The sequence below is a fragment of the Crocuta crocuta genome, unplaced genomic scaffold (genome assembly GCF_008692635.1).
Source record: "Crocuta crocuta isolate KB4526 unplaced genomic scaffold, BGI_CrCroc_1.0 scaffold143, whole genome shotgun sequence".
NCBI classification, from domain to species: Eukaryota; Metazoa; Chordata; class Mammalia; order Carnivora; family Hyaenidae; genus Crocuta; species Crocuta crocuta.
The window spans coordinates 6,063,469-6,079,350 of record NW_027529175.1 but is presented as its reverse complement, the minus strand read 5'-3'; the positions used below and the strand labels follow the sequence as shown (position 1 = coordinate 6,079,350).

At 57.0% G+C, this 15,882-nt stretch overlaps 1 long non-coding RNA gene across 4 annotated transcripts in view; it reads left to right on the top strand.

Annotated features, from left to right (window-relative positions):
- The first annotated feature begins 10,906 nt into the window (after nucleotides 1–10,906).
- LOC144226470 (uncharacterized) overlaps nucleotides 10,907–15,882 on the top strand; it is a 6,709-nt gene continuing 1,733 nt past the window's right edge. The window contains exons 1-3 of one of the 4 annotated variants that reach the window (XR_013333657.1): nucleotides 10,907–11,199; nucleotides 11,330–12,814; nucleotides 14,437–14,642. This is a non-coding gene — a long non-coding RNA (uncharacterized LOC144226470). Of the gene's footprint in view, nucleotides 11,200–11,329; nucleotides 12,815–14,351; nucleotides 14,643–15,882 lie in introns of all 4 variants that reach the window. The other 3 variants (XR_013333656.1, XR_013333654.1, XR_013333655.1) reach the window with 3 other exon arrangements.

Here is a 15,882-nt window from a genome sequence, read left to right as displayed (position 1 = left end):
TCAATGTCTTAAGGGCTGGTGGAGGTCCTCGGATAACAAAATCATCCTGCCCGAAGAAATGGGAATAAGGGTTCGGTCAAAAATACACCGAGCATCCCACATGGGACAGAGAAGACTACAAGACCTGATTAGACAGTCACACATTAAAATTAAAGATGCCAACTCCAAAACTGAACAAATCGTCAGCAAATGCAAGGCCTGTCGACTGACCAACACTACCCAGAACCCCCATAATCCTGGAACACGTCTAAGAGGGAGAGGCCCAGTGGCTTACTGGGAAACTGACCTCACTGAGGTAAAACCTGGCAGGTATGGCTACAGGTACTTACTGGTCTTTGTAGACACTTTTTCAGGATGGACTGAGGCGTATCCCACCGAACACGAAACCGCACAGGTGGTGGCAAAGAAGCTGCTAGAAGACATCCTACCAAGGTATGGGTTTCCTCAGATGATAGGGTCAGATAATGGACCGGCTTTTGTGTCCAAGGTAAGTCAGAGCCTAGCCACGACCCTGGGGATTGATTAGAAATTACACTGTGCTTATAGACCCCAGAGCTCAGGACAGGTAGAAAAGATGAATAGAACCTTAAAAGAGACCCTTACCAAATTGGCCCTTGAGACTGGCGGTGACTGGGTGGTCCTCATCCCCTTTGCCCTATATAGTGTGTAATTCCCCATATCAAATGGGATTGACTCTATTTGAGCTCATGTTTGGTAAAGCACCCCCCATCATACCCCGCCTACAGCATGAGGCCATTGAGGAGTTCGAAGAAGCCTGTCTCCTCCAAGACCTCAGGGGCCTCCAATGGGCTCATAAACGTGTTTGGCCTAAACTGCATGCCTTCTATGAAACAGGAGCCACACAGGTACCGCCCCAGTGACTGGGTCTATGTGAAGAGACACTGCCAGGGCAACTTGGAATCACGCTGGAAGGGACCCTATGTTGTGCTACTGACCACCCCAACGGCCCTAAAGGTAGATGGCATCGTTGCCTGGGTCCACTACACCCACACCAAACCAGCTGACCCGTTTGCCGACAAGGACGACTACCTGGCTCTGAATCCAGATTGGAAGGCCGTCAAGGACCCAGGGAATCCACTAAAGCTCAAACTACAGCAGAAAACATGAACTGGCCTTTAATATTGGGACTACTGACCATATGTACTCTGTGTTGTTGGGCCAACCAAAACCGAAATCCTCACCAACCCCTCCAAGTAACATGGCAGGTCATTACGCCTAGTTCAAATCAAGCCATAGTTACTAACGTTGAGCCCCATCTGCCCGATACAGGGTGGCCTACATTTGAATTTGACCTTTGCAGCTTATTTGAACAAGACCCATTGCATGAAGGGAGAATAGGGATCCCTGGATGTGGTACCCATACCGCCCAGCAGGAGTTACACGGAACCTGTTCTTATGTATGTCCGGCCCCAATTTCTAATGACAAGGTGGCTCAGTGTGGGGGCCAGTCAGATTATTATTGCCGGGAATGGGACTGTGAGGCCACGGGATCTTGCAGTTGGATCCAGGACTCTCAATCTCTCATTTCCCTCCGGTGCAAACACTCAGCCGCCCCCTGTAAGCCTGGCTCTAGATGTAACCTTTTACAATTAACATTCACCGACAAGGGTAAAAGAACTAAGGACTGGGACAAAGGTCTAACCTGGGGATTAAGACTATACACATCAGGGTATGATACAGGAGTACTGTTTATGGTCAAGCAGGTCTCTGCCCCCTTTCAATCAGAATCAAGAGAGACCATAGGCCCTAACAAGGCCCTAATTCCAATCCGCCTGACCCCCAGGCGACCCCACACTACTCCCATTACTATTAACAGTGCCTTGTCACCTAAGTCCATGGGAACCACCATCCTCAAGGAGACAGAGCCAGAGCCCTTATAGGACCTGATGGTCCACACTTTAAAAATTCTTAATTTTACCAGGCCTGGCCGGAAGAAAACGAGAGTATGAGCTGAGCCAGAGTTGGTTCGAGAAATGGTTTAACAGCTCCCCTTGGCTTACTACCCTGATTCCTACTTTAATAGGCCCCCTACTGATTTTACTGCTGTTACTGACCTTTGGACCTTGCATTCTTAATAGACTGGTTACATTTATGAAAGAACGCTTGGGGGCCATCCAATCAATGGTCCTCCGGACACAATACCAACATCCCCGAAACATGGATAGGCCTGGTGACCTCGCGCTCCTAGAGGCCCCATGACNAATAAAGACCCTCGTGTGCCTGCATCGGAATCGGCTCCTCGGTGGTCTTTGGGGTCTCACGATCTGGGCATAACAGTAACTCCTAACAGGAAACTCACCGCCACCCCCACCCCCCCATGAGGTCGTCTTGCCAAAAAATAGCAAAACTGATAGTGATTAAGTTTCTAAATCTGCCCAGCATGGTGGCCACTACCCCCCACGGAACTATTTACATTGAAATTAAATTTAACTAAAATGAAAAGAAGTGAAGAATCCAGTTCTGCAGTAAATCCCGAAGGTGGTGGATGTAGGGGGTCAGATCGGTGTACCCTCAAAGCATTCCCGGCTCCTCCCGGGGGGGCTGATTTCATCCTGCTCACCCAGGTTATTGTACAGTCCCAAGGACCCACATCCGGCCTCCTCCCGCTTCCTGGCACTGGACCTGGCTGTCCCGGAACAGGGCCTGGGGGCCCCGGAGATGCTGGCTACCCCTCAGCTCCGTGCCCGCAGGTGAGACAGACCACGGCAGCCCCAGGTTTCTGGCCCAGAGTGAGGACAGGACCTTCTCCTGGTGCATAGGAAGGTCTGTCTGGACAGAGGCTTTTTTTTTTTTTAAATAACTTTTTAAAGAAAAGTTAGATTGACAGAAAAATTGCAACAATTCTCCAGAGTTGCCTGACACCCCACACCCAGTTTTCCAAGTTGTCATCCTAGCCTGCACTTGTGCATTTGTGGACGTGAGTGAAGCGATCTCAATATATTATTATATCTAAAGTCCGCGCTTTACTCGGACTGACTCCGTTTTCCCGTCATATACTTACTTCTGTGCTCTGAGACCCCATCAGGACACGGTATGATATTCAAGTCGTTTCCTTGGACTGTAGCTGTTTCTCTTCCTTGTTTTTGCCGATCTTGACAGTTTCGGGAAGGACCGGGGAGGTGTTTCGTAGATGTCTCTTGACTGGGATTTATCCAGTGTTTTTCTAGGGGTTAGGCTGGAGTCACGGGTTTGGGGGAGAGGACCACAGGGGTGAGGTGCCCTTCTATTCCCACCCGTTCAGGGCATGTGCTGTCCACCTGACTGATCCCTGTGACCTTGACCTTGATCTCCTGGCTGAGTGTGTTTTTCAGACTTCTCCACTGTGATTTTCCTAGGTTCCATTTCATACCCTTTGGGAGGAAGTCAGGACAGGGACGTTTGCCTACCCAAATTTTTCTTTATATAAAACACCATTTTAATTGTATTCCTTTGTGCAGCTAAAATTTGTTAAGATTTACCCACCTATTTTTATAACTTTTATTGTGATAATATACGCATGACAAAATGTACCATCTCAGCCATGTTCAGGTGTACAACTCAGCAATACTGAACGCATTCACACTGTTGTGCGACCATCACACCGTCCATCTCCAGAACTCTTCATCTTGCAGAACTGAAACTCTGTCCCCATCGGACACTCACTCCCCACCCCCTCCCCAGCCCTGGCCCCTCACAGACACCATCTGCTTTCTGTCTTTGTGATTTGGACAACTCGAGCTCATATACATGGAATCTGTCCTCAGGCTTCATCAGAAGTTCCTTCCTTTTTAAGGCTGAATCCTATTTCATTGTGTGGACGGATCACATTTCGTTTATCCGTTGATGGACACTTGGATTGTTTCCACCTCTCAGCTATCGTGATAATGCTGCTATCAACATGGTGTACAAATCTCTCAAGTCCCTGCTTTCATCTCCTCTGGGTATATACCTAGGGGTGGGTTTGCTGGGTCATGTGGAAATTCTATAATCCCTGGAGGAACGGCCAGACTTTTCCATNTATCAACATGGTGTACAAATCTCTCAAGTCCCTGCTTTCATCTCCTCTGGGTATATACCTAGGGGTGGGTTTGCTGGGTCATGTGGGAATTCTATATCTAATCCCTGGAGGAACGGCCAGACTTTTCCACAGCAAGGGCGCCATTTTACGTTCCCACCAGCAATGCACAAGGTTCCAGTTTCTCCACATCCTTGCCAATGGGATGCTACGTTCTGTTGCTGTTTTTAAAATAATAGCCATCCTGATCAGTGTGAAGTTGTATGCTTTTATATGTTTTTTTCAAAATTTATTATTTTTTGAGTAGGTGCCATGGACTGAATTTTGCGTGCCCCACGTTTCACATATCGAGCCCCTCACCTCCAATGGTATTTAGAGGTGGGGCCTTTGGAAGGTGACTGGGTTCAGATAAGGCCATATGGTGGGACCCGTGATGGGATTTGTGTCCTATAATGAGAGACAGAGATCTTTCTCTCTGTCCCCGGTTTGTAAGCACCGAGGAAGGGCCATGTGAGGACACAGCCTGAAGGCGGCTGTCTATACCCAAGAGAGAGCTCTCACTGGGGACTGAATCNAATATTCAAAAGGCACAAAAGGCATCCAGGAAGCCCCCTCACTCCCATCCCCAGCAAGTCACAGCCCTACAGGGAGGGAACATTTGAGCCAAGACCCCATAGTGAGACAGGTGGTGAGGAAAGTGCTCTAGGCAGAAGGAAGAGCCGTGCAAAAGCCCTGAGGTGGGAAAGACATTCAAGGAGGTGAAAGGTGGCCCAGAGGCTGAAGAGACGTGGTCAAGGTGAGCCCAAGCAGCTTGGTGGGGACAGGGCCCTGCAGGGGCTTTGCTGGCAGACTGGGGTCTGATTCCTGCTCCGTCAGCTCCCAGAGCACAGGAGCCTTCTCTCTCTGTGCCTCAGTTTCCTCATCTGTAAACTAAGGATAGTGATTGTGCCTCCCTCATGGGGTAGTGAGTGCAATGGCTTCTGTAAAGCCTTAGTGGCAGGTGCGGTCAGCACCACACTCAGGGGCCCTGGTCACCCCCAAGCACGTGCGTGGGCCACGATGCAGGTGTGACAAGACGCCTGTCTCTCTGTCTCCCCTGCCTGCTGAGCAAACCTTCTGCAGCAGCCGCCAGCAGACTCCCCCCACCGGCCAGAGCTGAGTCGCACACCCCCTGGGGCCAGTCCCTCCCCTCCCCCAACCCCAAGGATGCAGGAGGCAGGCAAGCGGCCTGGCAGCAAGTGCGGTGGGCTCTGGCCCGCCCCAGGGTGACACGGAGCACCCCCAGCCCCACACCCGCTGCCTGGCTGCGCCGCAGACTTTCCCAGTGAAGGAAGCAGCGGGGCGTCCACACGTGCTCTGGCACGGGCTCCGGGCAGCTCTGTGGAGGCTGAAGTACCCCNCCCCCCCGCCAGGGCGGGGCGGGGGGAGGCAGGTCATAGCCCTACAGATGCTGCCGGTGGGGGGGCAGGTTGAAGAGGGCAGTTGTATTTGAAAAAGATCACTCCGGCTGCGCGTGAGGAATGGACTGGAGGGACCAGGGGCAGACGGGACCAGCTGGAAAGCTCTGGCATTGTCCGGGACGGAGGGAGATGACAGTGGCCTGGACCGAGACGGCCACTCTGGAGATGGAGGACTGGAAAGGCCGGAGCTGCGGGCCTGGAGGTGGGGTCCAGGGGCCAGACGGGAGGTGGCCGCGGCTGCGGGAGACTGGGCCGCCTGCGGGGCCAGGAGGGGGCCCGAGACCTCTCACAGGGGTCCGTGGCCAGGAAGCTGGACCTCCCGCTCAGCTCCGCCTGCCCCCACCATCGGCCGTCCCCAGGACCCTGGCCCGGCCACGTCGGCCTCCCAGCAGCCAGCGCCATCCTCCTGGAGGCCCACACCCACCCTGGTCACGTCACTCCTCTGCCCCAGGAGACGATCTCCGCGAATTCGGGGCCTCTGCCGCCTCACGACTCAGGGGACAAGGGCGCAGCTTCTGCGGCGGCTGCGGCATAGGAGTTTGTTCCCCACCCCCACCCCCAAGCCTGTGCCACCCCAGCCTCAGTGGGGGTGGGAAGTGAGGAGGTGGGGAGGGGGTGCGGCCTGACCTGGGGGGGTCCAGACGTGACAGCAGAGGCAAGGGCGCCGAAAGGAACAGGTGTCACTTTTGTTTGGGGCTGCTCCGTTCCCCAAGGGCCACCAAAAGCCCCAGGCCCCCCTAAAATCCCTACAGCCCCCTAAATTCATGAAGATTTCCCAAGGTCCGAGAAACCCCAAGTACCCAAAGACCCTCAAGTACCCCCATGATGGCCCCAGACCCCCATGGCCTCCCCAAAGGCCCTAAAGACCCCCCAAGGCCCTCCCTGGGCTCTCAATGCCCCCTGCAATTCAGACTCCCCCACCCCCTCCCCAACCCGAGGACCCAAAGGATTTCTCAAGGTCTTCCAGGCCTCCCAGACACCCCCCAAAATCCCCCAGGCCCCAGAAGGTCCCCAGAATCCTCAAGGCCTCCCCAAGTCCCCTAGACCCTCCCAGTCCCCCAGGACCTGCTGGCTCTCCATGACCCCCACCCCCAGGCTTAGGCCTCCGTCTTCCAGGAGACCCCCTCGCATTGCCTTTTCCTGGGAAGTCCGGTGGGGGGTCCCCAGGGGGTGAATCCGATCAGTTAGTTGCTCACTCTGCTGTCAGTGGGTGGTCCTGGGCTGACCTATGGGGGGGGTGCCCCCTCAGGGTCATGTGACCCTACGGGCACAGTCACGTGGTGTCAGACATGGCTGCCTGTGTCTCTGTGGCCTGCGAGGCTGGGAGGTCTCCCACGGGATGCTGAGGGGCCTGCAGCCCTTAGCACCCCACTCCCGCGCCAGGGGCCTCGCCCAGGGAGGAAAACGGCGCTGGGTGCCGTGCAGAGGGCTGAGGGCGGGGTCTGAATCCCTCCTGGTGCCCGCCCCACAGCCTGCCCTGCCCGTCAGTGGGGGGCCAGCACCCCCAGCCACACACCCCTCTCGGGGCCGGGATGGCTCTCAGATCCAGCACTGCCAGGGCCACACCCCTGGTCTGGAGGCGGGGGCCCTGCCCCACCCGCCCCTCTCCGGCTCCTGTGCCTGCACCCAGGGACCGAACTGTCACCTCGCACTCACCGAAGGACACCCGCAGCTGCAGACTCAGTCCCGGCCCCTTTGCCCCCAGGATGCCCGCGGGCGAACCGTCACCAAGAGAAGGGAGGAGGCGGCCAGCCAGGCTCTGCCTCGGTGGGGAAAGAGCTGGCCCGCGGCCGTGGACGCAGGAGTGGCCTTTGAGGCCCGAGCCCCGCGGCTCCTGTTTTAAGGAGGGAGGAGCCCGGCCAGGCGGCAGGAGAGTTTGGCACCGGCTACAATGCTTCGGCAAGTCCCTCCTCTTCCCTGGTCCCCCGTGGCCTCGCTGCACCCCTGGGATGTGAGGACGTGTCGTGGCCGCGGGCGAAGAGCGCAGACTCTGAGGCGCGGCCTGGGCCTGAGTCCTGGCTCTGTCGTCACGGGGAGTCTGTGAGCTAATGTTTTATAAAGACTTAAAACAGTGCCTGGCACGTGCTAAGTGCAATGTGAATGGAAACTCGAGCCTTCATCCAACTATTCGTTGTTCGCTTAGGACATATTTACCCAGCCGGTGTTCGTACTGGGTCCCAGCTGGGCCCTGGGTCGTCAGGGATGAACCAAAGGAAAATACGACGAAGGTACAAGGACCACATCCCACAATAGCCTGGACCTGACAATGTGTGAGGGCTCCCGGGTGCAAAGGGACATGAGAGTCAAGCAGGAAAACGTCTGGGGTGATCAGGGAGGGCTTCTTGGAAGAGGGGGCATTTAGGTGGGGCACAGGGGCCTGGGCTGGCAGGGACAGACACAGACAGTGCAGCCCACTGACTGCTGATGGATCTGCAGAAGTCGGAGTTGTGCTGGCCACTCACTCAACAGGGACCGGAGACCTGAAATGATGTAATTTCACAGCCGAGTGGATCCTTACACCCTCTTGGTCGGGTGACCTCCACATCGCGCCCGCCTGGCACTTTCCCCCGGGCCATCCATGGCGCTGGCCATGCTGGGGTCTGGGGAGGGACAGGTGTGGGCTAACGGCTTCCCCACTCTGCTCCTCTCTCAGATCTCAGCTGAATCCTGAGGCTAGGGTGCTGCACACCCACCCGGACCTACGAGGCAAGACCCCCGGGGGCTGGCCTAACCCCCCCCCCACCATGCTTCTGAGGCTTCATCCTCCCGCAAGGCCTCCAGCACTTGCCAAGGCCTGAGGCCATCATAAGGTCCTGCCGGGAGCCGACCTGGGAGCCCTGGGCCTGCCCGGGCAGAGATCTGGCCCAGGAGCCGATGAGCTGCACCGACTGCCGGGAAGACCGCCCACGCCCACGCCAGCCTGCCCGGGCAGACCCCGCACCTCCCGGCTAACTGTGAGGCAGCCAGCAAGGCCTGGCCCAGCCATCCCCTGCTCTGGGCGGGGCGGGGGTCTCCATAGGGTCTCCAGTCTTGGGGCTTCTGGATGAAATGAGTAGTTGCATGCGAAAGAAAAACTGACTCAGGCCAGCTTAAGCAGAAAAGGAAGTGTATTAATGCATGTAACCGTGTGTCCTTCAGGCATGGCTGGATCCAGGGCCCAAAGGGCTTCTCTTTGTGTTATCTCCATCTCACAGCTGTTCCAGGCCAACATTCTCCCCTGTCAGCGGCCCGAGGTACCCTCTGCCCAACTGTTCTAACAAAAGTTTCGGAACTGGGCCTCACTGGCCATGGGTGACCCAGCTGGGGTCATAGGTACACTCCCAGAGCACGAAGGACTGGGTTAGGGCTCCTGGACCGTGTGGCCTGAGAGCTGGGGGGGTGGGGGGGGTGCCTGCTGCTTGGGCAGGAAGAGCGTCAGAAGCCTGTGCCCCAGCACCGCCCTGCACACGGCCAGCAATAGACCAAGGGCTCTAGCACCGGCTTGGCGTGAGTCTCCCAGGGCCTTGGCACATGCTGTTCCCTCTGCCGGGAACAGCTCGCTACCCCTCTGCCTCCTCCAGGGAGTTCCTCCTCATCCTGGAGGTCTGCAATTCTGATTGCACACACGTTAGGCTCTCTCTCTCTCTCTTCCTGGCCTCCTGACCTCTCTTCCATATTCTCTGTCTCCTTATCTCTCGGTGCTGCCTCCTGGGAAATTTCCTCAGGCCTATGCTCTGATGCATTGATTCTCTCTTCAGCTATTTATTGCATGGGGTTTAAAGTTTCAACATTTAGGGGCATCTGGGGGGCTCAGTCGGTTAAGCATTTGACTCTTGGTTTCAGCTCAGGTCACAATCTCACAGTTTGTGAGTTCAAACCCCACATCTGTGCTGTCGGCTCAGAGCCTGCTTGGGATTCTCACTTTCTGCTCCTCCCCTGCTCGCTCTCTATCTCTCTCAAAAAAATAAATAAACTTAAGAAAAAGTTTCAAAGTATATATTTTCTTTTTTTTAAAATTTTTTAACATTTATTTATTTTTGAGAGATCGAGACAGAGCACGAGCGGGGGAGGGGCAGAGAGAGAGGGAGACACAGAATCTGAAGGAAACTCCAGGCTCTGAGCTGTCAGTACAGGGCCCGACACGGGGCTCGAACTCCCCACCTGTGAGATCATGACCTGAGCCCAAGTCAGACTCTTAACCGACTGAGTCACTCAGGTGCCCCAAGCATCCGATTCAGGATTTTGGCTCAGGTCATTTGGCTCAGTTTGTGGGACTGAATCCCTCGTTGGGCTCTGTGCTGACAGTGTGGAGCCTGATTGGGATTCTCTCTCTCTCTCTTTCTCTCCCTTGGCCCCTCCCCTGCTTGCACACTTTCTCTCTGTCTCTCAAAATAAATAAATAAACTTAAAAAAAGAGTCAGACGTTCAATGTCCTGAGCCACCCAGACGCCCCTGTTTCTGCTTTTTAAAATTTGTTTGCTCATTTGTTTTGTTTTTAAGATGCCACATAAAAGTGGAATCATATGGTATTTGTCTTTGTCCATCTCACTTATGATAATATACTCGAGGTCCATCCAAGTTGCTGCAAAGGGTGGGATCTCATTGTTTTCATAGCTGAGTGACAGCCCATTGCATAGGACCCCACCACATCTTCTTTATCCATCCATCTATCGATGGACACTTGGGCTGCTTCTGTATCTTGGCCATTGTAAATAACGCTGCAATAAACACAGGGGTGCGGGTATCTCTCTGAATTAGTGTTTTCATTTCCTTTGGGTAAATATCCAGTAGTGGCATTGGTGGATCATATGATATTTCTATTTTTATTTTTTTTTTGAGGACCCTCTGCACTGTTCTCCACAGCGTGCACCAGTGTGCGCTCCCACCAACCGTGCACAAGTGACGCCTTTTCTCCGCATCTTCCCCAACACTCGTTATTGCTTGTTTATTTGACGCGAGCCCTTCCGGCTGGTGTGAGGTGGCATCTCATTGTGGTTTGATGTACGTTTCCCCGATGGTGAGCGATGTTGAGCATCTGCTCACGTGCCTGTTGGCCATCTGGACGTCTTCTTGGGAAAAATATTTATTCAGGTCCTCTGCTATGGTTGCAAACTCTCAAGGGAAATTATTATTGTCATTAAATATCTTCTATCTGGAGCCCTGAATCAGACGCCCAGATTTCCCAGCAGGGTCCCCTGCGGGCAGGCAGATTCAGTTGGTACCACTCTCTGCTGAGAAGGCTGCCTTCTTTGAGGATTGCAGCCTGATGGGGGGGGTCTTAGGGTCACCTCCTGACCGCCCACCACATTGCAACAGCCCAGTCTCTATCTCTTATGAGCACCCAGGGAAAGATTGTTGCTCATGTATCTAGTTCAGCTGTTTCTCCTCCTTCCTCCTCCTTCCTCTTCCTCATTCCTCCTCCTCCTCCTCCGTTTTGGAAGGCGGGGCTTCCTTAGAAGCTCAGCAACAGGATAAAGCTGTGTCTGAAGACATTTACCCGGAACGGGGCAGCAGCCTGGCACCGAGGGCACCTGGTCACCTGCTGCCAGAGGGCAGGTCAGCTCACCACCTGCCCTGGATGTTGCGCCCTTCGCTGCTCGAATGAGTCTCACCTCGCTTCCGAGTGGGTTATTTTGTGACCGAACCACGGAACGGGGCCTGACTTACGCCTGCTTCCTCCTCCGCCTGCGGCAGCCCCGCCTTCCTGGGGACCTCGTGGACGGCGGCCCGCCGCGCTGCGCAGGGGTGAGTGGGTGCGCTGGGGGCGTCCCGAGGCAATGCCGTGGGTGAGGCTGGTGAGGCCCCAGAATCGTGCGAGCTGCCCGTGCTGGCTGGACACCACCTAGAAAACTACTGGACTTCCCCTCCGTTCCAGGCGGCGTGGATATGACCTGACTGAGCTCCTTGGAAGATGGCCCCGGAAGAGCCTCTGTGACAGTGACAGGGTGCACGTCCCTCCCACCCCCGGGGACAGGCCTGGGCTCCGTCATCCCAAGGGCTTTCCGGCCCCACTCACGCCCGCCTCCTCTCACCCTGCCCCACACTGTCCACGTCCACTTGTCTCCGGCCCAGCTCTGCGTGGACTTGTGTCCCTGGGGCTCTGTCCCTGGAGGTAGACCTGGCCTCACTCATCCCATGGGGACTGAGTGATGGGCTCCTCTGTCCCAGGCCCTCTGCTCAGTGCCACCCGATGGGAAGAGCTGGTCTTGGCCTTCAGAGGTCACCTTCGGGGGCTGACGGCTGTACTGCAGGGGAGCAGGAGAACTCTGGTCGTCTCAGAGGCTGGGGGCCCCCAGGGGAGGCAGCCCTCAACGTGCAACTAGGACCTTTCCAGATGCGCAAACGGGGGCGGGGACAGTGGGGGCCCTTGAACGGGGCAGTGGCCTCAGGGTACATTCTGGGAAGACACACTGTGGGGTTCTCTAAGACTAGACCCATGTTTCTGAAACCCCGATGGCGGGGGCAGGGACAGAAGTGTCACTCCGAAGCCGCTCTTCCCGGCAGCTGGGGGTAAGGAGGTCACACTCCCGGTCCGAGGCTCATAGTCTGTGAAGGATGGAAGAGTTCGTGCAAAGCGGCACTTTGCTTCTCCTTGCCGTGGCTCCCTGACTTGGCCAGGCTCAGCTGGGCGGTCAGCTCTGTTCATGGGTTTCTCGTGCAAGTGCAGTCACGTGGTGGCCGAAAGCAGAAGGTCCAAATGGCTTGTCTCTCACCTGCAGCCTGACGGCTCCTAGGTGGCCTCTCTCTCCACAGGGCCTCGCCCACGAGGGCCTCCCCACATGGCCTCTCCTCACGGGGACGGTCAGCAGGCTTCAGAGCCTAGTCACCGTGTGGTAGATCTTGGGTTCAGGCTCAGGTCTGTGTATGGGACACCCATGCCATGTTCTTGACCACTCTGACTCTTCTCCTCTGGAGGGGCCACGGCCACATTTAGGGGCCCTGCTGGAGTCACGGTGAGGCCCCATGACTCTGAGAGCTGCTCCCACAGCCATATTTCTACTGTGACTCAGAGTCACCCACACGGTGCCTGTATCAGCTACTATTGCTGTGTAACAAAACCGCCCCCAAACCTAGTGATCACTTATTTCTCAGGAGGCTGCGGGCTGGTTGGGCAGTTCTGCTGGCCTGGGCTGGCTTGTGCGTCTGCAGTCACTGCGGGCCAGTCCCGTGGCTTTGCTCTCGTGGCTGGGCTCCCAGGCTCCAGCTGGGCCAGCTTCTCTCTGCTCCACGTGCTCTGTCATTGGCCGGCAGGATGGTCAGGCTTGGACCCATGGTGCACAGGGCTCGGCAGGAGAGCAGAGGACCAGGCTCAGACGGGCACAGCGCCCCTTCCACTGGATTCTATCGGCCAAAACTAGTCGTAAGTCATCTGCCAGATTCCCTGCGGGGAGACCGCTTCCACCTTCCAGTGAGCTGAGCAGTCTCACTGCAGGAGGCACAAGGCACGAATGTAATGAGGGGCCCCGAAGGGGACCTCCAGCAATCCATCTGCCAGCACGCCTGTGCGAGGGCCCCTTCCCGGGGCCAGGTGTGGTGGGGTCCCCACCCAGCTGGACACCTTCGTGCAAGCCCTCGCGACTCCACCTCACNGTCTCACCGGTCAGCACCAGCTGCAGTCAGGAGCCGAGGCTGATCGCAGTGCACGGGGAAGTGGAGGACACAGGCCAGAGAGAGAGCGAGCGTGAAGGCAGGGAGAGAGAGAGGCTGAGCGCTGAGCGGAGGAGAGACAGACGGAAGGAGGCTCACACGGCACGTTTGTACGTGTGTGTCTTCGTGTTTTTATTTGTGCATACACTTGTGTGTGTTTGCACACAGGTGCTTAAGATGGGAAGGTTCAGGTGAGCCCCACGCCTCCCCTCTGTGCACGCCCCAGCCCCCAGGGTGCCCCCGCCACAGTTGGCTCCTCCCTCTGCTCTGCGCCCCCTTCTCCCCGGCAGCAGGCTGCGGGCGGCTCACAGAGCCCCGGCCCCAGGGAGGAGCCAGTGGGGGGAAGGAAGGCAGCCCGAGGGACCTGGGTGTGCAGCCGGCTCCTTCAATCACCGCCGCTGGTCCTCTCTGGTGCAGATCAGTCAAGGACAGGTCGTCTCACCCTCGCCGGGTGGGGGGGAGGGGGGGCTTGTAGCCGCTGCGTTCGCCACATAGCAGCCTCCCCACCTTCCTTGTGGGAACCAGAGCTGAAACTGACCAAAGACAGGAGAGCCCGGTCCCGCAGGACCCGCAGCCGGTAAGCAGCAGGTGACAATCTCACCCGCTGACCGTTTGCAAAGCCCTCTGAGGGGTCCTGGGCTCCGCAGTGGTCGGAGGGGGCCGGGAGAGAGGGGCTTCGAGCCAGTTCCTACTGCGTGCCCCTTGGCAGGCTGCCTGGCCCCTGTGAGCCCCTTTCCGCATGGCTCCCCATCAAGCAGTATCGTCAAGGTAGTAGAACTGGGCAGTAGTGAGTCCTCAGCAGGAGGTGGTAAAGGCGAACCTCCAGCTAGAATTCCACATTCCCATCTCCCTGGCAAACTCCTACTCATACTTCAAAACCCAACTACCCTAGAAAGCTTTCTCAGATACCTTTTCCCCTCACAGCGGGGAGACGACACTTTCTGGAGTGACCTGTCCCTTGGTTTTATCCACCGTATTTTGACTCGTATGGGTTCAGTAGACCGAACTCCGCGAGGGCAGGCCAGTACATCAGATTCCATGGGCCCCACGTCCAGTGCAGAGCTGGGCACAGAAAGGCCCTCAGCGGGGGGTGTGGCCCGGATGAAATACAGCACCCTCCCCCCGCACAGTCTTGGCCTAGGAAACATTTCTGTCTGAGGTTCGGGGGTCACGGTGGAATCCCTCAGAGGGCCAGCCTCGGGAACGCTCCCAGCCTCCACCCTGGAACAAAGGCCTCCTTTTTCTCCCAGAAACACCGTGGTCAGGAGTGCCTGCTGACGAATGGATACTTCGGGCTTCTGCGGACAGCATGGCCCCGTTCTTTCTCGTTGGCAGGCTGTGTGAGCAAGGCTTCACCACAGAAGCCTCTAGATCAATCCCCTCGTGGCAGCCAAAAAGAGTGCCCCGTTCTGGATGTCCAGACGCTAACCTCCCAAACCTGCGGATTTGTTGTTTGTGGCGAAGGAATGAAGGTTGTAAGTGGAACGTGGACAGCTGGACAGCAAGGCAGCCGCTTCCTTCAGACGGGGCATCTCCTCGAGGTAAGGTGTTCACCCTCACCCTCTAGGCAGGTCCCATATAATCAGGTCCTTGACGGTGCAAGGGGGAGGCAGGAGAGCCAGTTTCAGAACACAGCAATGGAAGTAGGGCCATGGCAACTGGCCGCTGCTGGCTCTGAACTTGGAGGAGCGGCCATGAGCCACAGGAGCGGACGGTCTCAAGAAGTTGGAAAAGGCCAGAAAACAGGTTTTCTCCCGGAGCCCCCGGGAAGGCTGCAGCACTGCTGACGTTTTGATTTAACCCAAGGAGAGAGTACATGTGTGTTGTTTTAAGCCGCAGTTTGTGGGGTGCTATTACATCAGCCCCAGGAAGTGGGTCCAGCCCGTCTCACAGAGGAGGGGACTGAGGCCCAGAGAAGAGAAGGGCCTCGCCCAGGCCCACAGGCAGCGGCACTGCCCCGCCTCGGACTCGCTGCCCGGTGCTCCTGACCCTGCCCACTGCACCCCCCGACAGGGACAGAGCCCCCAAACAGTCGCTGTGGCTTCTGCACAGCTGTGGGGTTGGAAAAGCAGCCACACCCCCCTCCTGGGGCGCGCCGGCAAATGAGCGGATTTGGTGGACAGAGAAGCCTCAAATCTGGCAAAGCAACCAATTAACCGATTTTGACAGAAGTTGGAACTTGCAGGAAGCGAGGCCTCTGCCAACAGCCCCTCCTTGTCCTCCGGTCCCCCCCACCCCCAGAAGCAGGCGGCGGCCAGTCCCGGATGCCGCCTGGATCCACCACCCTCAGCCCCGTGGGCGCCCAGGGCGCACCCTCCCCAGCACACCCCTGCGTCCGGAGCCAAGCCCAGTGGCTCTGGCCTACTTATGGTGTCTTCACCCACCTTTTTCCCTTTTGATCAGGGCAGGGTCTGCTCTCCTCGATGCGCTGCAGGACTCAGCACGCACACCGAGCCCCAGTGACTCATCGCCCCTGCCCCCGGGAGGGCCCTCCTCTGCCCGCTGCGCGGCTGGTGGGGCGCCGGGGCTCGCCGGCTGCCTGGGTGGGACGCAGAGCCCGGGCTGTGTCCCTGCGTCCCCCGATCATTCCAAGAGCCCCCAGGACCTCTGGCTGGCTTTCTCCCTGGGGATCTCGGCTGACCCTTCTAGGACAAGAGTTTCCCTCGGCGTGGAAGGAGGAGGGGATGCCTTTTCTCCCTGGCAGGTCTGGGGTCCAGGAGCCCAGTGGTGTTGGTGGCTCCTCAGGGCTGGTACATCTTGCCTGGAAACCACACTGGTCTC